This window comes from Choristoneura fumiferana, chromosome 12, assembly GCF_025370935.1.
Source record: "Choristoneura fumiferana chromosome 12, NRCan_CFum_1, whole genome shotgun sequence".
Taxonomy (NCBI): Eukaryota; Metazoa; Arthropoda; class Insecta; order Lepidoptera; family Tortricidae; genus Choristoneura; species Choristoneura fumiferana.
In genome coordinates, this window is record NC_133483.1 from 4,163,795 (window position 1) to 4,185,847 (window position 22,053).

General features: G+C 35.9%; 1 protein-coding gene across 2 annotated transcripts in view; it reads left to right on the forward strand.

The window, feature by feature from the left end:
- heph (polypyrimidine tract-binding protein 1 heph) overlaps positions 1 to 22,053 on the forward strand; it is a 458,299-nt gene that overhangs the window by 72,984 nt on the left and 363,262 nt on the right. Inside the window, exon 2 of one of the 2 annotated variants that reach the window (XM_074094991.1) lies at positions 10,288 to 10,329. The exons of the other annotated variant lie outside the window; for it this stretch is intronic. The gene's annotated coding sequence lies outside the window, so the exon portion shown is untranslated. The remainder of the gene's footprint in view (positions 1 to 10,287; positions 10,330 to 22,053) is intronic. 2 annotated transcript variants of the gene reach the window in all.

The window sequence follows — 22,053 nt, forward strand, 5'->3', positions numbered from 1 at the left end:
CATCAAAACCAAGCGCTCCTGTTTCATAACACAATCATAACTGTAGCAGCTGGCTGACCAATACAGCTGTCTATAATAAGACGCAGAGATCCATTGATTAAAACTACTCCATATTGCGGGTGCGCCTGCGTCACGGCCAATATAAACCAATTGAGCCTCCCATCCTATGTTAGTGCAGCAATAAACATAGCGGCTGATACTTCCGCTTGGCTCCGTAATGCCCCACCGGGAATTAAACCACAATTTATTAACTCCATCATTTATTAGCAATACGTGGGCGAACTGAATAATAGTGCAGCAGAGTGATCGGTAACGTTGCAGAGTTTGATAGAGTTGTATTTATAACAAACAAAAAAAAATCAGGTTACCAAGAGCGCACCGAACTTCTAGAGCGCATTTATTACATTCATCTAATCCCTTGCTGTATCATTAATAGTGAAGCTTTAGTTTTGAAAAAAAAAATCATACACTGTATAAACACGACTACTTGTAGTTCGATCAAAAATAATCAAAGTCGTCTACAATATGAACCTTTAGTAGGGCGTAAATATTGCGTGGCAGGAGGTATTTTTTATCGCGTATGCTCATTACATTTTCAAAATAGTTATTTGTTTTAGTAATACGAAGAAAATACCTAAAAACCTATCTTGAGCTGCCGCGCTAAGGTCATGGAATACCGAAAATTGATGCAAATCACAATAAATACTTTGACTTTGACTGTGGAAATCTTTAATGACACTTCGATTAGTCTAAATACTCAAAAAGTTAAGAATTGATAGCATAGACAAAAACTGTTTTTTAAATATACTTGCCGCTTGAGTAACTATAAATTGTTGTGGACAATCATGGTTAACAAACATGGTTAGGAAGACCATAAAATGTAAACTTCCGCTTTATTTTATTTTAACATAAAAATACCAAAAAATTATACGCAATCACTCAAATTATTATAATTTCAGTATTAAGAATAATTCCTGTGAAGGTGGTATTAAAAATTTCCAACCTATTTTCTTCCTGCAACGTAAGTCATTTTATTGATCTTCACGTTATAATGTATCTGTGATACCTAGCTGAAGGAAACAGTTCCATTTCACTAATTGCAGCTGATACTAAGTTAGACCCCATAGATCGGGTATGACAGTAAGATTTGACCATTCCAGAGCTTGATTTATTTTATTACAGTTCATAACTTTTGCGCCCGATGGCCTTAGTATCTCTCCGATGGGATACAATTGAACACTGGCTAAAGATAGCTAATCTTTTGTGAAATCAAGATTTACTTTACGGTTATTATTTGGGCTGGACCCAGAGAGACCATCATCAAACCATTAGTTTTAATCAAAGCCGGTGCCAGGCTCTGTTATACACATAAATTATTTATTAACACGTTCAATTGTTTTGGGACGGTATAGAAGACCATAAACAAACAGGCATTTAAGTTATAATTGATTGTAGCTCGAGCGCTTGACGATTAGGGCGATATATTAATTTGTTGCATGTTTATTTGTAGGTAGCTAAGTTTGAGTACTACATGGAGAATTATAACTATGGGCACTAATCTGTTTTAAAAGGATTTATGGTCACTTGTTGGCAAATAAATTTATCTGGCTCAAAATGCACGTACCTAACTATGAAGTTGAGCCGAGTAGCTATAGTGGTAGCTAGATTTTTTTCCAGCATCTGGCTAATAAGACGACAAGCATTTTGAAGAAGGACGTAGGTACTCTTTCATGTCGCTACTTAGGTTGATTTGAAAAACTATAGGCTATAATATAAGTGTTTAAGACAGTATCAGATTGATTAACAGTCAACGCTCAACCTTAACCATTGCCCAATGCCATTGCCAAATGAATTTATTGTTATTATTATTGCTGAAACATTTGAAATTAGGTGACTTAGAGGCTAAAGTATAGAGATGCAATAAGAACGAGGTTGATGAATACAAAACTAGCCAATTTCATATCATTTCATTGCAAAACAACGGGAATGAGATAATATGTAGTACAAAAAAGAGGCTACCGTAAAAAATCCCGTATCAAACGTCTGCATTATTTTCGCAAGTCAGTGTCTGTCCCCATTAAAAAAAGCTTAATAAAACCATAACCCATTGATACTGTCCAGTAATGATTCCATTGAAACACTTTGTCATCCCGTGATTGATGACACCGTGATTAATTCGCGATAGGGCCAACGGCTTAAGCTTTATTATCAGAGCATTAACGGCCAATTTACCAATTTTAACAGCGGTTAATTTACGAGTGAGAGTGATTTGTTTTAATTTTAAGTCTGTTTTTGACCTTAACATACATTGGTGTTTTAGATTAGTGTGTTAGTTTTTATTTTAGTGAGTTAATTTTCAACACCGGTTAATTTAGGAGTGATAGCGTTTTGTGTTTATTTATCACCTTGACTTACATTGGTGTTTTAACAGCAGTGTGTTAGCTTTTCATCAGTGAGTTAGTTTTTATATTAGTGAGTTTATTTTCAACAGCGGTTAATTCGCGAGTTAGGATGATTTACGTTTGGAATGTAAAGCTAATTTTGATTTGACGTGAAATGTATTTTACATTAGTAAGTTAATTGTAATTGGAGCCTGTGCTTAGAAGTGGGACGTATAAAGGCTGGGAGGGAAGGAGTTAGTTTTGAAGAGCGGTTAAGTCGCAACTCGCAAGTGTTTTGTTAAACGATATTGGTTTAATAGCTGTACTTGTATCACCGTTCCACCTACATGGCATATGAAGGGGATAAAATTTAATATCACTTTCCTTTAATTTTTTTATTTTGGAGCATCCTATGTTAGACAAGGTCTTTCCAGATTCCAAACAAACTCAGTGGGACACAGCATTTTAACTATGAGATATATTAATGTTAATTTATTATGATTTTAATTGAATCACTAACACCCGTAGTTAACTATCAATCAATTCTTTATTCAATTTGTAAATACAATTAAAACCGTTTGGAAGTCTTCTGTTTACAAGATTTAATGAAATCAATGATTGTTCTAATTAAATTCCTGGAGGCGCTGTCGGTCGATCAGTCGGCTTATCGATCCGTCAACTAGTACGAAATAATTACCCAGCTTGTCCTGGATAGCATTATTACAGTAGCTTACGCCCACGTTTTTGCGTCGTTTTTCCACGTGGCATCACTAAGGACAAGTATAGCAAAGCGAGGACAAGTGTACACGAACTGCAAAGTATTATATCCAAAAAACCCGACTGCCTTAAAAATACCTACTAAAAAGAAGAAAAAAAGTCTGACTATTTAGTCTAAGATTTGGTGAAGATGAGCTCTGGTTGAGTTCGAAAGGCGTCAGTGTAGTGTGGTGGTGGTGATAGATGGGTTTGTGTGATTTGTATGTGTTCTTACAGTGTGGAGGTGGAGGAACTCTTTTAGTAGAAATTATTTTAGTTCATTGATATGGACCTCCGCAAAGTAACGAATGATTCAATAAATTATTTAAGTAGCTGAATTAAAGTTCAACAGTCGGGACCCATTAGGTAAGAATTTTTGAGCGTCACGATATTAATGGGTCATGACTGTTGAACTTTGATTCAGCTACTTAACAAAGTTATAGCCCAGGTATAGTCTAGTGACTTTTTTTCTTCTTTTTAGTAATTTGGCGCCAAAAATCCGCCACTTTGATTTTCAAGAATTTCATACATCGGACTTCAAACAAAGGAGGAATTTCTCAAAACGTAAGAATATTTTTTAAAGTACAACCCGACCAAGCTGAGTTTGCACCTCGCATCTTAACAAGAACTGTTGAAAATTTAAAATTCAACAATTTGGAGACCACAATTCGTAAGACGCGTATCGGTGACATAGATGCTAAACGTACCTACTGACGCGACAGGGCGATTGTAGGTATTTAAAATTAATTTGTGGTTAAAAAATTACTATTAGGTATATTTTCTTTCACGCGTTTCCGATAAAAAGGGTTTTGACATGCGGACCAACAGACAACAAAGTGATCCTATAAGGCTTCCTTTTTTTCTTTTGAGGATTAAAACCTAAAATCTAGAGGACAAAAAACTAAAAATAATTCTCCATCAAAAATATAAATGAAGAACCTTAAAACATCAATAAAATTGATCACACGTTATATGCTGCATTCTTATTTCGTATTCCAAGTGCCATCCACGAAGACGCGTGATTTTGTCAAAATTAGACATTAATGACATTGCGCGCGTCATCGTGAATGACCTAACCTAACCTAACCTAGGAAACAACAAACAAAATTTAAATCAGAATAAATCTCTCGATTGTCATGAACATCGCTGTGTATAAAATACGTTACGATCAACCTTTCGGGAACCGTTACCTCCCAGCAAAATGTTCTTACGAGCGGCGATAGAAGCATTATGCTTGTTTATGATTACATTTTAAGTGACTTATAATAGTCTGTTCCTACGACTACAACATAAAGACATTATTATCTCATCGCATTTGTTTTTATCTTCATGAAATGTTAAGTCTCTTTTCTAAATCGGACTCTTGACAATGTGTTCGTGGTCATGACTGTTGTCGATGCCTTTGTGATTCTTCTCTATCGGCCTCTATTCTCTATTACTATAAGACAGGATCATTTCTACTATAAAGGAACTTGGTATCAAATTTGTTGTTGCCTGTCCATCGGGATGGTGATCGACCACGTGGCCTTTTGTTTTCAACTTTTCCCGAATCACCAGCCACTCCATTGTATTTTGTTTGCGGGTAACGTGGCTAATGAACCTTAGAATTCGTAGTTGCACAAGTGATGATAGTCTCTGTTTAATAATTAACTGTATAAGTCTTGTCCGATGAGATGAGATGTCAGGTGAACTGAACTAGAGTGCACAATCAGGGCTCCTGGCTTTTGCCAAGTTAAGTGGTGTTACTCAACGTGGTGCAGTGTAAATCACGGTCAACGCAGTGCGCGAGCAACAAGTCTCCCTATTCAAAAATAAAGACGCCGAGCTCAAGAATCCCTCAATGGAGCACAATTAAAATTCCCTGCGACTCTTGAGTGCCTTCATGCATATAGAGTACACCAAACTCTCTGGCGAAACGCAACTGTTTTACTATCGTCATAAATCTCACTTCACACCACACTGAACACCGCCATCGCCGCATATTGAATAAAAATAAACGAACCCCACGCCTCCGTACGATTTTAAGCCCAACCCTGTCAACTGTACGACCCAAACTTCAAGGAACAATAAAACCTTCTAACCATTTAACGCTTCTCACGTCATGAACTCCCCTTTTGCGCGAGAGTGACACATCTGCACTCGGGTTTTTTATTCTAAATGGAACTCTAATACCGTTCTGAAATGCCTAGTATGGGGCAAGCGTTCCTAGAGTCACCTTATAAACGTTTTTAGTTCCATGTCAACGTCACGTTTTCACAATTCATTGAAAACTAACGACGTCGTCCAAGTGGATTCAACCCATCGACTTTAATCTATTATTTATGATAGACGTGTACGGCATATTATTAAAATACTTCAGGTATCCCACAAATAAGTACGGAATAAGATTCGCTTTGAGGTAAAATCATTTTTATACACTGCCGTTACCAAAATTGTTTCTGCTAAGATACGATACGTGGATATTATATTCAAAAAATAATATTACAAGTATTTTCTCTTACACACGATCCTGGGTAATTTTATACAGATGATATTAATATAGATAAGTATACATTTTTGTATAAAAGCGATAACTTAACAACAAAGCAGAATCTCTAGTGGCATTCGAAGTTTCAGACTACTCGTTCCACGAACTGTCGTTGTATCTGACACCAACTATTCTTGCTTTTTTTTCACTTACATATTCTGCGAAGTTTCATTTCGCCCGCAGAAATCTTCTACTTCGTAAGAATCGTCCGTAAATCCTGACAGTGATACATTCCTCGCGGGCTTTCGATCCTAACTTTCGAGCTGGGAACAATGCCAGCAATGTACTTGTAGCAGCGTTGTAAAAGACGTGGATTTTCATTTCAGTGTTGAGAGAAATGAACAATGGAGTGACGCAAGCAGTCGCCAAGAGCCGGAACAATCGTCGATTAAAAATTGTTTTTAAAATGCTCCTCGATAAGCTGCTTGTAGTCGTTGCTGGGGAACCATTATTGAATTTCATTTGTTTGTCTTGTATCGCTTTAGCCCTTTTGAGAACTTGTGATCAATTAAGATTAACACGTGCAACAATATGATTTAAACTCCTAAAGCGTATCAAGTTGGCTGAAGTTTACGAGGCGTTGACACAACTGACAGTTGCTTATGTTACGACACTAATTTGTAACTTAAATACACAACGTTTCGGCTAAGAAACGGTATGTGTCTTGTAGATGCTTTACTTGATTGACGACATTACATACATATATTCTAAAATCGTTAAAATTTTGAGCAACGACGTAGAAAAAACTTAAAAATTTAATATGGCAAAAAAGGTTAAGCTTGCCACGTCTGAATTAGCTCATTTGTTTACGAGCTACAATGCAAGAGATAGACATGAGTAGGTACACATTACTGGCACACAAATACAAAAAATAAAAACTGAGGAATAAACTTTAGACACACAAAACATTTTTAACAGGAAAAGAAGGCAAAAGGGAAGAATATCATCGATTTCATTTCAACGACTGAAAAACAACTTCAATGGTCCTAAAAGTTTCTTTACACAATCACCCAGTCTCAGGCCATTTTGTGTTTCTTTATCGCCCGTTCCGCTTCTTGCAACGATAAGATCGACGTTAACGTGCTCGTGTACATTAAAAACGCCGGTTTTACTACAATACTATATTTGGGAGAATTTAATTAAATCCATTGTTATAGTTGTGACCTATTTCACGGCCATCTATTTGTATTTGCGGGTCTTTTGCGCGTCAAACTCGGCGATCTAAAGCGTGAAGATTGTAAACTTAGTACGCTAACTAGGTTATCGTAATCTAAAATACTAAACGCAAAGTTTCTCAATTTTTTTCGTACTGGAACTCTTTTAAAAAATTAAATATTTAATTTAACGGAGCCCTAAAATAGTATTTTTGAGAAAGTTGTACTCTGCAAACTCACAGTACCCCTTAAATATTCATTTTGATTATGTCCAGTACGACACTAAGGCCTTTTGTCTATCTTTATTCCACTTTATTCTAATATTTGGAATCAAATTCAAAATTCAAATTAAAATCATTTATTCAGTAAATAGGCCGCAATGGGCACTTTTACACGTCATTTTTTTAAACTACCAGCGCTTTCGGAAATACCATCATTGCCAAGAAGAATGCGCCGCAAGAAACTTGGCAGAAAGTCACTTTTTCAACATAAAATAATTACAAATACTACAATAACTATACAATTAAAATAAAAAAAATACAAAAATAATAATAATAATAATACAGGGATGTATGGGGTCCCTTAGTTACAAAACTAAACACTAACTATTACCTACGTTCAGTGGAAGTGTAGACTGCTTCCACCGTCAAAAATTAAAAAAAAATCAGAATCATTTTCACAACTTCTTTCTTTCACACGGTTTAAGACAAGGATAGAAAGAGATGGTGAATGGGTTCACGAACATCAGCGCGTTAGACAATACGGCCTCTGGTCATAATCAGCATCGCCATATGAACCAGCACGTCCTTTGGCTTTACGCAACAGAGGTATGACACCAACCACCACCACTGGATCACCCGGAATCCGACCAACCAGCTAAAACCGTTACCGTTTGCAATAGTGGCCTGTAGTTTTTACTCGACCACCCGAAGAAGTGTTATGTTTTAAAATCTTAGGATTATCTTTTTATTACTTCGCACGAAAACACCATATTTGTCACACAAACGTAGTAACCAAATTATTTTTCTCTCCGTAGCTTCCAAATGTACAGGTATATGTATCACCAAACAACACTCGGTGACACATCCGTAATAATTGGATGATGCAGCGAGGCTGAGTGATTGATGGATGAACGAGCCAAACTTTTGGTTAGCACCCGCATTGTGATATGTGTAAACAGTATTATCCCGTATTAAGCGTTGTCCGCTGTAGAGTTAATGCCTTAATTACTGCGACTGGGCATTGGTTTTGCCAACACAGAACATACTGGTCATGATTTTTGATGATATCTAGGCTAGTTTAGCCGTATAAAATGATTTAACGTTAAAAGTGCCCTAATTTTTATGGATGAAGAACGATAGATTACATTAAATTTTTTTTTTAAGTAAAATTAATTGAACTTGTTGTTGCAAAATCCTTGCATTTTTTATACTTTTTGCTGTAATGCTTTCCTAAAGTTATTTTTTTTGTATATTTGTCTGTCCAGTTTTAATAGTCATTAAGTATTGTTTGTTTTGGCGATGTCTGTGATTGTGTTGTGGAAGTCAATTATATTTTACCTTGGTCATATTATTTGGTTTGCTTTTGAATTTAACAGTTCATCCTACACGTTTCACTTGTATTCTCATCATACCAAATTTCTAGTCAATCCGACCGTTAGAGGTGCAAAATTAACTCTTCTGACAAAATACGATGTCAAAGCATTCAAAATCAAAAGCCACAAAGAGCTCTTTTATATATCACTTTTTTATACTATCAGCGCTTTCGGAAAGACCATCATTGTCAAGAAGAATGCGCCGCAAGAAAATTAGCAGAAAGTAATTTTTTCACAACACTCACTACATCTGTTATGAGCGTTTTAAGCTTGTAAAACAATCAATCTTCACTCCTCACACATAAAAAAAGAACAATCTAGCGATCAAGCGACTTAAATAGTAACATCTGTCTCGGTTTGTCTGTAACGCATGTAGGTGATTCGCAAACTGTAATTAGTCCCATTAAACCGAATGCCGTGATTTGATTAATGGCCGGGCACGGTGCGTCGGATCCGGCCGTTGTTTTTCGATAATCGATACCCATGCTTATGTCACATGTTTATTGCGGTTCAGAAATATGTGGGGCCAGTAGCAGACCCCTTTCTAGAGTTCCGTATCCAAAGGACAAACTGTGTCCTATTAATGTCACACATTGTCCGTTGATCGGTGTGTCTGCCACCGGTATCTTAAGAACCGTAATAATCAGCTGAAATTTGTAACTAATATCTATTTTATTGGCTTTACATAAGTAAATAATAAAAATACAATAAGGGAGATCCTCACATAAGAATCGTATTAATTTTGTTTTGGTTCTATCTTTCTATCATCCATACTAATATTATAAATGCGAAAGTGTGTATGTGTGTGTGTTTGTATGTTTGTCCGTCTTTCACGTCGAAACGGAGCGACGGATTGACGTGACTTTTGGCATAGAGATAGTTTATGGGCGCGAGAGTGACATACGCTACTTTTTATCCCGGAAAAATGCAGAGTTCTCGAGGGAGCAGCGCGCGATAACCCAATTCCACGCGGGCGAAACCGCGGGCAAAAGCTAGCTTAAACATAAGAACCGCAAATCCACTAAGATAATACACATAAATCTGTTAAATATCATCAAATAATAAAAACTGGTCAAGCATTAGTAGATCTTAGGGAAAATAATATTTTTTTGTTATTTCTCTATCAGTCGCTGTAGGTAGGTAGACACTTCATAAACAGGTATTCATTCTGATGCTAGAGATTTTGTGATGTGATATATTTTTATATTATTGTACGGAACCCCCGATGCGCGTGTCCGCATTTAATCGATTGTATTTTTATATTAACAGAGCCTCGCGATTGATGCGGCCCTTAAATAACACCTTAATAAATCTAGTTTCAATGTGTACTAGCCTTTACCCTCTGGTTCGCTCTGGCCACAGTTAATTTCCATGATTTTTCTACATTCCCAAAAATTGCGTCGTGGTCTCCATATACCTTGTATGAAGATCTCCTGAGCAGGATTTGACTTTTCTTAACATAGCGTTTGAGATACCGTAAAACTGGGTGAGAAGGGATTGCGGGGGGAGTACTCGTAGGTAGGGTTAGTACTTGCTAGTCTTGCTACTTAAAATTTCTGGCTCAACTTGCTCTTAAAGTACCTAGTTACTAAAATTCATACCACCGGAACATTTTTTATCTATAAAAATCAACTTGCCACATATGAAAATATTTTTTTATCGAGGTTTTAACTTATTTTTTTTCCCTACTCACCTCGTTTTACGGTACTAAATATAGTCATTTTATAAAACTCTTGAGTCACAAAAACTAAAAAGTCATTGTATTGTTGTAAACCTTTATAGTGTTTTAAAGCATGTCGATGTGTCAAATGCTACTCATTGTTTACAAAATGAATGTAAATCAGCTTTACAATCAACAATGATTTATTGTTTCAGGTAGCTACCGTTTGGTTTGATTGGTTCAGCCTTTAACAGCGCGTGAGTACTCATAATGTTATTTATTATTTTATAGGAACAACATGTATACATTTAAATTCGATATAAGTAGTAATCAGATAAAGAAAAATACCTAAATATATGAAAAAAAAACTTTTACAAACGTCCGAAATAAATGATGAGGTTAAATTATAAGTCAGACGAGCGTATTTTTTCGAGCTATTTTCGGTCACGTAATTTTTTTGCCAAGCGAATTAGCTCGTTGAAGTGGCAATGGGCAGTCCATATAGCACGGAGAACAGATGGTTGTTGGAGCCGAAAAGTTCTCGAGTGGAGACCGTGGATCGGCAAGCGCAGCGTAGCACGTCCACCTACGAGATGGACGGATGACCTGGTTAAAGCCGGCGGGTTCACGGTGGATGCAAGCCGCTGCTAACCGAAGCGATTGGAGATCTATGGGGAGACCTATGTCCAGTGGACGTCCTACGGCTAAGATGATGATGATGATGATGAATTTTTGCTGAATTCGATTTCACACTTAAGTCCAGTTAGTGCCACACGGCGACCCAAAATGATTTGTACATAAATATGAAACTAAAATTACACAACGGGTCCATATCGGCTCGCATATGTATTGCAAGTCCGAATGTAATGTTTGCCAGAATGATCGTTTGTCATACTTCTTTTTTCTCTGCATCCAATAATTGTTCAGAATTGTCATAAAAGAAACCTAATCTATAGTTATTTATAGGATGATCATTTAAAATTTTCAGAAAAATGTAAGGTTTCAGTGGGAAAAAAATTATGACAAACAATGATTCGGACAAAAATTACGGTATGACTAGAGCAGAGTATGCGAACTTTGGCGCTCCTGGTCATAAATCACGCAAGTCTTCACTAATACTTTGGAACAATTATAATCCTAATATAATAAATGCCTTTCCTTTAGGTTTGATTCCTGTAACAACAAAATATTTTTTATAATGTGTCAAAGTATTAAATTAGAATTAAAATTAACTAAGTTCAAATTATGACTAAATGTAAATAAAAGTAACTTAATTATAACTAAAAAAAATTACAATGGTTTAGACTATCGCGCTCATTACTAATTTTATGATTAGAATTATTATTATTTTTCCGACTGACAGTTATAATACTTATAATAGCAATTCTCAAGTTGTTCCGTGATCATGGCGCACGCTACTGTGCCGAAATATCGAGCTTCTCTTAAATCAAGGTACGCGGAACAAAACCCGAATTTAAATCATAAAATTAGAAAAAAAAATGTGAAAAAAAAACTTAGAGTGATGTCGCTCAAAAACTCAAAAAACAAACCGTAAACTGTAATCAACGGACTCAATTCTATTTCGTATTAATTTCTTAATTTTTATACAGATAAACACACATAATTACAGACAGATAATTATAAACATTCAGCCTTCAATAATTTACACGTGCGAATGGTAATTATACTAAATGACAATAATATGTCTCTAAGAGTTTCTCTGGTTTATTATAATTATAAATTTAATTGGTCTATCAATAAGAGGTTGCTTATTAACATTTTTAGGGCCGACTTTTTTAGGGTTCCTTACGCACCTACTTATATAACGTTGGCTGTTTACGAACTATTATAAAGTTAATGGGACTTAAATAATTGATTTTCCGAGATTTTGAACGACTTTGTTTACGAACCTTATTTAAGAACTTGTAATTATTGTTATAAATGTAATTTTCATTACAAACATTTTTTGCTGACTGTACAAGCATTGTCATCCAACCTACCTACACATATATACCAAATTTCCATCAATCAGACCATTGTAACTAGATCAAAACTTACAAGGTTAAAGTTAAATAAAAACATGTACAAAAAAAACTATTAAAATTACAGGGTCCGTACGAGAAACCTGCAAATTACATATACAAATGTCCAAGTACCGGTGGTAGATTTTTTTTGACATTCATAAGTGCTTGTTATAGCCTAAATTGAATTAACATATTTTGACTATGGCTTTTGACTTTGTAGTACAACTATATATAACATACATATTCCAAAGTAAAATAATGACTAATTTGTACATGTCATGTAGTTACCTAGTGTTAAATGTTCAGTAGCACGGAACCCTTTGCCGTTTTCTCCTCATAAATAAAGCGGCGAAGTTCAAAATATTAATTGTATAATTTTATGTCGAAAAAATACATAATATGAATGTTATTAAATTAATTTCGAATAAAACAAATTCGCATCTATACGGTTAGAGATATTCGTTATTTATTTATAAAACATCTGGTTTGTTTTCATAGCAAAATTATTCACGATCGGTGATAACTCTATTTTATTATATTGCTTTATCCATAGACCATTCAATCAATAGAGTATAAATTTAATCGGATCTGTCCAATTACGCAAAATCTAACAATTGAAAATAAGAGACGTGGACTCATATTTGCCTTAACAGTAGACAAATAAAATATTAATTTGTGTGAACGAAATGTGTTAAATCACTGCAGCAATTGATACACTACGTACAATTCGTCAACATTATCATTGTTTTATACATCATTTAATTGCTTAATAAAAAATATTAATGGACAATTCATACTTATTAATTTGGTCCCGAAGCAAGCAAAGCTACGTAAATGCACGTTAAATACTTAAAGTACGAGAATAAATATTTTTATTTTTTACCCCCGACGCAAAAAGAGGGTTATTATAAGTTTGACCGCTATGTGTGTCTGTCTGTCTGTTTGTATGTCTGTGGCACTGTCGCTCTTAAACGGGTAGACCGATTTGAATGTGGCCTATTTTATTTGGAAGCAGGTTTTCTAGCGATGGTTCTTAGATATGTTTCATCTAAATCGGTTCAGCCGTTTTTAAGATATTGAACTTTAAAGTGGTAAAGTCGGGGTTTTCCGACTTTTTGTTGGTTAGCTTATTATAACTTTATAAAAAAAATATTATAAAAATATTTACCCTGGCCAGTGATCAAAACCGGGATTTCAAGCTTTGAAGTCAGGTTCACTAACCACTCGACTAGACGTTTTTATGTCTAAACTCACTCTATTGGTAATATTCTCGATGGTTATATCTCAGTTTGTTTTACTGGGTGAATCTGGGAGATCATAATTTTACAATAATAAATTTAGAATAACTACCTATCGGTGTTTTATCGCAGTAGTTTGAGCTGTATTTCTCGGCTTTCAGTATCATAGGGTTATTAAAACATGGCAAATTAATATATATCTGAATTTCATACTCGCACGTGACTGAAGGATCATAGTTATCATCATCATCTCAGCATATACGTCCCACATCTGGCACATGCCTCCTGTCATAATGAGAGGCCGAGATATAATTATTTTCTTCTTCTTCTTCCGGTGCCCTTTCTTATCGGGGGTCGGCGATCATTAAGGCTATCCTTACCTTAGAGACTGCCGCTCGAAAGAGGGATCTGGTACTCATTCCGAACCAGTCTCTAAGGTTTCTAAACCAGGAGGTACGTCTAAGGCCAGATGGTCTGCGGCCTTGTATCTTCCCCTGGATAATAAGCTGAAGCAGACCATACTGTTGTTACGCATTATATGGCCCAAATACAACAGTTTCCTCAGTTTTATAGTATGTATCACTTCCAAGCTTTTATTCATTCTCTGCAATACCGTTTCGTTCCTTACCTCTACTCTATCCGTCCATGATATCTTTAACATTCTTCGTATACCAATTATTTTAACATGTATAAATATAAACCACCTATCTATGATGTATATGATATATTAATATACTAGCTGTTGCATGTGCCTTTGCCTGCGAAGAATTGACTAAAGATGGATGACTAGGAATTTATTTCGACGACCGTATGGCCAAGTGGTTAGAGAACCTGACTAAGAAGCTTGAGGTTCCGGGTTCGATTCCCGGCCGGGGCAGATATTTCTATGAATAATAAGAATGTTTGTTCTTGAGTCTGGGATGTTCAACATGTATTAATATATACATAAGTATGTTTATTCGTTGCCTAGCATCCATAGTACAAGCTTTGCTTAGTTTGGGACTAGGTCAATTGGTGTGAAGTGTTCCATGATATTTATTTATTTTATTCATTTGCAGTGTGACAAGTGATAGGTACCGTATCGTACCGTATACACAAAGTGTATCTATCTGTACGCACATGTCATCCTCGTTCATGCAAAGACACTTCGTGTACAGTCAAAAGTAGCGGATCACTTTTTTACTCGGTCGCATTGACAATCTTGCATGGCAAAGTACGTGACTGTAAAACGACATAGTACTAAAGTGTACAGCTACTTTTGATTCTGTCTGTGTGAGTGTACTGTATAAAATGTCGTAGACTAAACTTAGCTTAACAACAGTGTTTAAAATTCTTAGATTAAAATAAAAGTGAAACATCTAGCTATTGTTTAAAGCCTTTACTATACCAGTGCATTATCTGTCACAAAATAGGTCAAAGAAAGTAGCAAAGCGACGGTATTGTCTCCAAGAAAATAACTTAAGAGAAAATAACAAAAGAAACTAACAACTGTTAAATAATATCGGCGGCGACGCAGCGCACCTGCAAAGCAAACTCGCCTCTATTACCCAGGTGTTGTGGACCCGCGCATTTTCTCCACTTTATTTTTATTTTACCGGTGACACAAATTGGGATTTTTTTCATAAGAATATTCCTTCTTCCTTTAACAAAGTTTCAAAGTGCCGTTATTGAATTTTCTCAAGTTTTGATAGGTTTTTACGTCGATTGTTGCTGTTCGCGGGAAGTTGAGTTGGTCCAGTAAATTAGGTAGCAAACAGAATTTTGTTTGCTTTTGTTAAACGATTTTGCCAGTAATAGAGTTTGATGTGAGCGTTTTAACCTTTAATCCTCATTGTATGCAGATTAATAGGCGCCTAGTTAGAGAACCCATTTACAAGTCATTAGTTTTCCAACGTCTACTAAAACTACGTTCAAGAATACTGATATGAATTTAAATATAGAACCTTAGAAGTTTTAGTGTGCAACAATAAAGTTGTAGTTCTTCATAAGGTTTTTACAACCATTGACTGGTCTTATTGTGTGCGTGTCTAATATGTATGTGGGTGTGTAACAACCTCATAATTATGTGTTTACGTTGTTATTTTTATGTCAAAGCCATTAGGTATTTTTTGGACGACAACGTATTATTGATGTGTCATTTTCGACTCTTACCTGCGTTTAATTAGATTGAGCGTTATTTGAAAGCATGGAGACATAAATAGATACCCTATCATTTTGTTTAATAATAAAGCTGCTGAAAGGTTCATTCACTAAAAAGTGTATGAAATAAAGCAACATACATACTTATATACTTGAAAATTCCCAAAGCTACATATTATGGTTTTCAATATAAATGTGAATGCCGCATGAATTTGTACTTATGTGTTGGCAAAGCGCCTCTTCTAAGAATAACCTACCCAAAAATAAGTTGGAAAACCCCCGACATTGTGACTTCAAAGTTCAATATCTCAAAAACGGCTCAACCGAATTTGATAAAACATGTCTAAGAACCATCGCTAGACAACCTGCTTTCAAATAAAAACCACATTCAAATCGGTTCACCCGTTTAAGAGCTACGGTGCCACAGACAGAGACACATAGCGGTCAAACTTATAACACCCCTCTTTTTGCGTCTGAGGTTAAAAATATACGCAGTGTGTCACTGATACAGACAAATAGACTTAAATAAGTATTATGATTTTTTATGGTTTTTTGTTGACAGCAATTTGTATAGGAACACTTTTTTTAATTACTGTCTTTTGATTGCGTTGACTTAGATGTTTGTTTTTTTAATTGCTTCATGAAGTAGCAATTTAGCTTGATACCTCCACGCGTCCATGAGAAAAAGAGTCTTGACAGACTGACAGAAAAGTGTTCTCATGTGGGTTTTATTTTTTCTTTTTGAGATACGGAATTAAGGAAAAGCTTAATTTAAATTTATAAATAAAGACTAGCTTTTGCCCGCGGCTCCGCCCGCGTGGTATCCGGTTATCGCAGGCTGTTCCCTCGAGAACTGTGCATTTTTCCGGGATAAAAAGTAGCCTATGTCGCTCTCGGGCCCATAAACTATCTCTTTGCCAGAAATCACGTCGATCCGTCGCTCCATTACAGCGTGAAAGACAAACAAACACACAAACACACTTTCGCATTATAATATTAGAATGGATACAGAATTTTAACTGAAAATTTTTGATGACTAAAATGTTCGTGCTAAATCCAGCCATTTCAGTTGGTCCATCGTTCTATTTTCCGGGCACGTGTCATTGTTAGTGTGATGCATGGGGTGTCGCGCAGCGCATGCCAAAATGCTGCAAGAGTCGTTAGTATTAACAATTTAACGCTCTGAGGAATGATCGGCAAAGTCCGTCTTTAGCTGCTAGACTGACTAAGCTGATCGAAAATAGAAACTGAGACATGGATGCACAGAAAAACCAGAAAAAGAGACCAGCACTGGGAATCGAATGGACAACCAGCGGGGCAGCGGTGGTGTAGGGGTTATAGCACGTGGCAGCGGCCGGCGAAGAACCAGAACCAATATGGCGGCGTTTCTTGATATGCCTAGGAATTTCGTGATCTGTCTAAACGGCACTAGGCAAATCGTTAAACGGTGAGTTTTGAACGATATGCCGTGCCATTTCATTATGATTCGTCACAATAGGTAAAGGGGGTAGTGTCACTCTACAGGACAGGCCTAGCCTAGTGTAGGTGTCGGGGAAATTGTTTTTTAAGAAATCTGCCGCAGCGCTTTATTTCTTAGATCGTTTTAATCTATTCATGAAATGTAAATTAACTGTTTCAATAAAATTTATTCTTATTCTTATTACAAAGAAATTGGTAAGAGTAAATTGCACTCATCGCACATTCATCCTTAAACTAAAAGCGAACTAATAAAACGTTAAACTTTTTGTAAGCAAATCAATATCTCCACATGAACTACAGGGAGGGTTGAAGGAATTTTTAATTACGCAAAGAATTTTTCAAACTTTTGATTGCTCTTCAACTCCGCGAAACTTTCACTTACCAGATATCCCAAAGTATTAAGGCTTTATAATAAGGCGCTGTTTACAAGAGGAAAAGCCTAACAACAAACTTGGCGGAGGAGGAGTTTCATCGTACTCAAGAAACTAGGATAAAAGCTTGACCGTTGATATGAAATTTCTGTTGATTGCAGAAAATGATTCTATGAAGTATAAAACTTAAGTAATGATGGAGTAATTTTTTATTTATTTAAATTGCATAGATTTTGTATCTTTGCTGGAATATTAAACAAATCTGTAACTAACTGACCTTTACGTGTTATTATTATTATTATTTTCTTTCTAACTGTTTAAAATGTAATACTTTCTAGCAAGAGCAGTTGTGATGTCTCGCTAAACTGAAGCTATCTTTAAATATTCTGTCAAAGGCGATAGAGCTAACACTGGGAGTTAAAGATATTGTTTTAGGAAAGCTTGAATCTTTCTTTTCTTTTTGGTAGAGCTCTATAGAGATACATGACGTTATTTACACAAAATTGAGAAGGATTTCCAGATTTATTATTTATGCATACGTCAGATCGTCGTTATCATACTTTTTCAAGTCAAGAGCAATTTGATTACCGGCATTCAGTCGAGGCGGGTCGGACAAGCGCGGTCTTGTCGAGACTGTCAATTTGGCCGGCTAACTTTTCCATTTAACTTTCGGAAGCCCAACTTTTTCTGAACATTCTTCCACTGAGTTTGTATTGCCGGGGTTCGGTGTAAAAATCGAATTTGCACGATTTGATCTTTAACTTGTAATCAAAACTGGGTTTCGGTGTATTAGGCACTCAAGTAATGAATACCTATCTGATATCTGAGTAGTTTTTGGAAAGTATGTTTTTGGTAACTGTGAAATTCGGTATGCAGTATGGTATGGGTGAAGTTTGATATTTACTTACTTACACATGACTAGGTACTACTTTATTTATCCCAAATCCAGATTTTCCCAAGGAATCCTCTAAGTCTGGGAACATTTAATTTTGTATGCGTAATTGATAAGAATACCCGTGGGAATTTGTTAAAATGTTTAATGTTTAATGTTTATTTGGGCATAAAACGGTACAATATAGAAAAAAAAACTTAAGAAAATAAGACTTAAACGAAACATAGACCAGCAAATATGCCACTATTAAACTAAAAATGCTGCCGAATGTTGCAAAGCCATGGACAGAAGCTGATTTGTTTCAATTAATAAAATAGTAGTGTTTTCGTAAAAATAATGGGACATCTTGACCCGGCAACATTTTTCTTCAATTCGTATCAAGGCTGAAATCAATATTGTCTTAACATCAATAGTTTACGTCGACAAATATCCTGTAAGAAAACAACTAAGACCTCGGTTGTTTACTTTTATCAACATCGTGGAAAGTCAGCCGAATAATGCCCTGTTTAAACCAGGGTTGAAAGTTTTTAACACGGTTCTAATCACTGATAGTTATCCGATAACTATTGTATATATTTATCCGGTTATTACCTAACCATAATATAATTCATACTTAATATTTTAAATGTCAAAGTAACTCTTGTTTATTAATCGATCTGTCTTTCTATTTGTCTGTTACCTCTTTAAGTTTAAACCGCTGAACTGATTTAGATGAAATTTGGTATGGAGATGATTTGACACTGGATATTTTGGGACTCATGATAATTTTCACAGAAAGTTCGAGAGTTTCCGCGGGATAGTGATAAAATAATTAATCACAGACGGATTCGCTGACAAAAGTTAGTTTGTAACAAACAGCACTTTTAATTGATATAATTTTTCTATTTCAAAAATTAATGCCTAAAATTGGCACACAATATCATGGGCCTGTCTAATCCTCTACCTGAGTTCAAGTACATAGTATACTTTATGCATGATGTCACATGCGGGTATAAAATAAACGTCATTATAACTGATAGTAATCATAGCGATAACTATCAGAACATAATTGTAGTGTTAATTATCAAGATAACTACACGGTGCAACCCTAGTTTATACTTAGCCCAAAAGATAAGTAAGGAAAGTTGGTTTCTAGCGTAGTCTATTAGTTTGGCTGTAGTCTAGACTTGATTTGCTCTGTTTGCCCCGAGTTTAGATTTGTTTCAAGATGACCTGTCTCTTGCAGCGAGGTTTTAAGTTTAAATATGTTTGTAGCGCAGATGTTCTTCCAACAGTGAGGAAACAGCTTTTTAATGATTTTTATACCTGAAGTAAAATGAACAAGACAGTAGACAGTGTGTCACATTTATGCACAAACTCGTCGAAACCTGAAAGTTTTTGTGATACAAAATAATTATGTTTATGTTGTTTCCTGTGGACGGAGTGAGAAGGGGTTAAGTTTTGCATTACAGTCTCAGATCGTGGAATAATAATAATAATAAATAAATGAAGCAACCGGAGGTCTATGAGGGAGGCCTATGTCCAACAGTGGACGTCTTACGGCTGTGATGATGATGACATAAATTATGGTACAATTTTTGACACCTATTGATTTACCTTTTCCCATATTGAGCAAAGCTTGTATGGGTACTAGATAATGGATAAACTTTACGTACATACAAGGTGTCAATAGCTTAAATGAAGGCCTGTAGGTAAGCAGTTTGTTCAGAATCTAGAGGAAGAATGATTAGAAGAAAGAAAAAAAAATACATTCATTCACAACACAATACACAACAATAGTATTAAAACAATAGTATTACAAGTAAGTAGTAGTGGGTAAGGGATTACACTATACTTTAAACAAGGTAGAGATTCTTTTAGATGACCGGATTGCCCAGTGATTTGAGAACCTGAGTACGATGCTTGATTCGAATTTTTCATAGAAATATCGGCTCAGACGGGTTTCAAACCCGGGACCTCAAGCTTCGTGATCAGGTTTTCTAACCACTAGGTCTAGTATAGTATATAGTAAGATATTAAGATAGTTGTTATCAACAAAAGTATCTAGTTACTATCAGCCTAATAAGTGGTCTATCAATTTTTAAACAAGTTCTTATCAAATAAATATATCACTAAAGTCAAACTTTCAAGTTGACGGACAAGTCTATTGGCATTATTGTTTTATGACAATACATGCAAACGATTATCAACTTTAGGGAGGTAGACCACATATTTTGCTGATGATACATATCACTGGCATTACTTACTAATTTCGCACAACGAGTTGATTGTGTAGGTATACACTGCCGAACCGAAATAACGACAGCTAGAACAGTAAACTCCATACAATGTGATCCTCTATTTTTGCATAATACCTACAGTTTTACTGCGCAAGTAGTTTGACTGAGAAGTCCTCTGTTAAAATTGTCTGTCATTGTCCAAATGATTAATACTTTATTTTGAAAGACTTAACGTTAAGTCCATGGTAGAATAACTGGTCTCATGAGAAATAGTTTCTTCACCGTATATTGGCCTTAAATCACCCAAGTAGCTAACTTAGGAACAGCAATAGCATTGTGATGACGTGAAATATGTTGCTCAAGCTATAGGCTGTGGCCATGGATAAGCTTAGAAGAATGAGCGATTTTAGCTTCTTTTAATTTTAAACCCCCAACGCAAAAAAGGTAGAAAAACCCACCACATTGTCATTTCAAAGTTTAACCTCTTCACCGCCAGAGTATTCCAGTCGTGACAGCCAATGGAATGCCTCTCGCGCCACTGACATCTATACATGACCACATCCAACTCGGAATGAATCCTTCTGCAATGGAATTAAAAATCAAGTTGATTGTCAGTGAGCACTTCGTTTGTTTTGTGGCGGTGAAGAGGTTAATATCTCAAAAATTGCTGAACCTAAGTATTTTTATCATACATAGCTAAGAACCTAAGGAACCGCGCTTTCACGAACAAAAACTGCATCAAAATCAGTCCATCCATACATGAGAGCTACGATGCCACAAATAGACAAACATTAGCATCAAACTTATTAATCACCCCTATTTTAACGATTGACCGGCTGAACCGATTTGATAAAACATGTTTAAGAACCATCGCTAAAACACCTGCTTTCAAATAAAACAAAAACTGCATTCAAATCGGTTCACCTGCTTAAGAAAACACACATAGCAGTCAAACTTATAATTTATAACACCTTTTTTGCGTCGGGGGTTAAAAGAGGGCTGTTATAAGTTCAATGTCATCTAATTTGTTTGTTTATGGCATTATAACTCCCAAACGGATGGACCGATTTCGATGTGTTTTTTTTTTTAGTAAAAGTGAGGTTCCTTGCGGTGGTTTTAGTTATGTTTGTATAAAATTTGATTCAGCCTTTTTCTAGATATTAACTTTGAAATGACAATGTTAGAGTGTTCTTTAACTTTCTAATTTGGTTAGGTTATGAGTCAAACGCCGCGTTGGATTCAGTAGAGCGCCGAACCCGGAAGACTCTGGATATAAAGCCGACGAGTGCGGGTCATACGGAACCGCGCATGGGTCGTATTACATAGCTAATATCATGGACGCAGGAGCCGACTCACGCCCGACCCGCCGACCCGCCGTCGATATGATGCATTATATCATCATCATCATCATCCTAGCCTATATACGTCCTAACTGCTGGGCACAGGCTCTCGTCTCAGAACAAAGGGCCTGGCCATAGTTTCCCACGCGGCCAGTGCGGGTTGGAGACTTTCCACACACCATTGAATTGCTTCGTAGGTTTTGTGCAGGTTTCCTCACGATGTTTTCCTTCACCGCTAAGCTCGTGGTAAATTTCAAATGTAATATCCGCACATGCAAA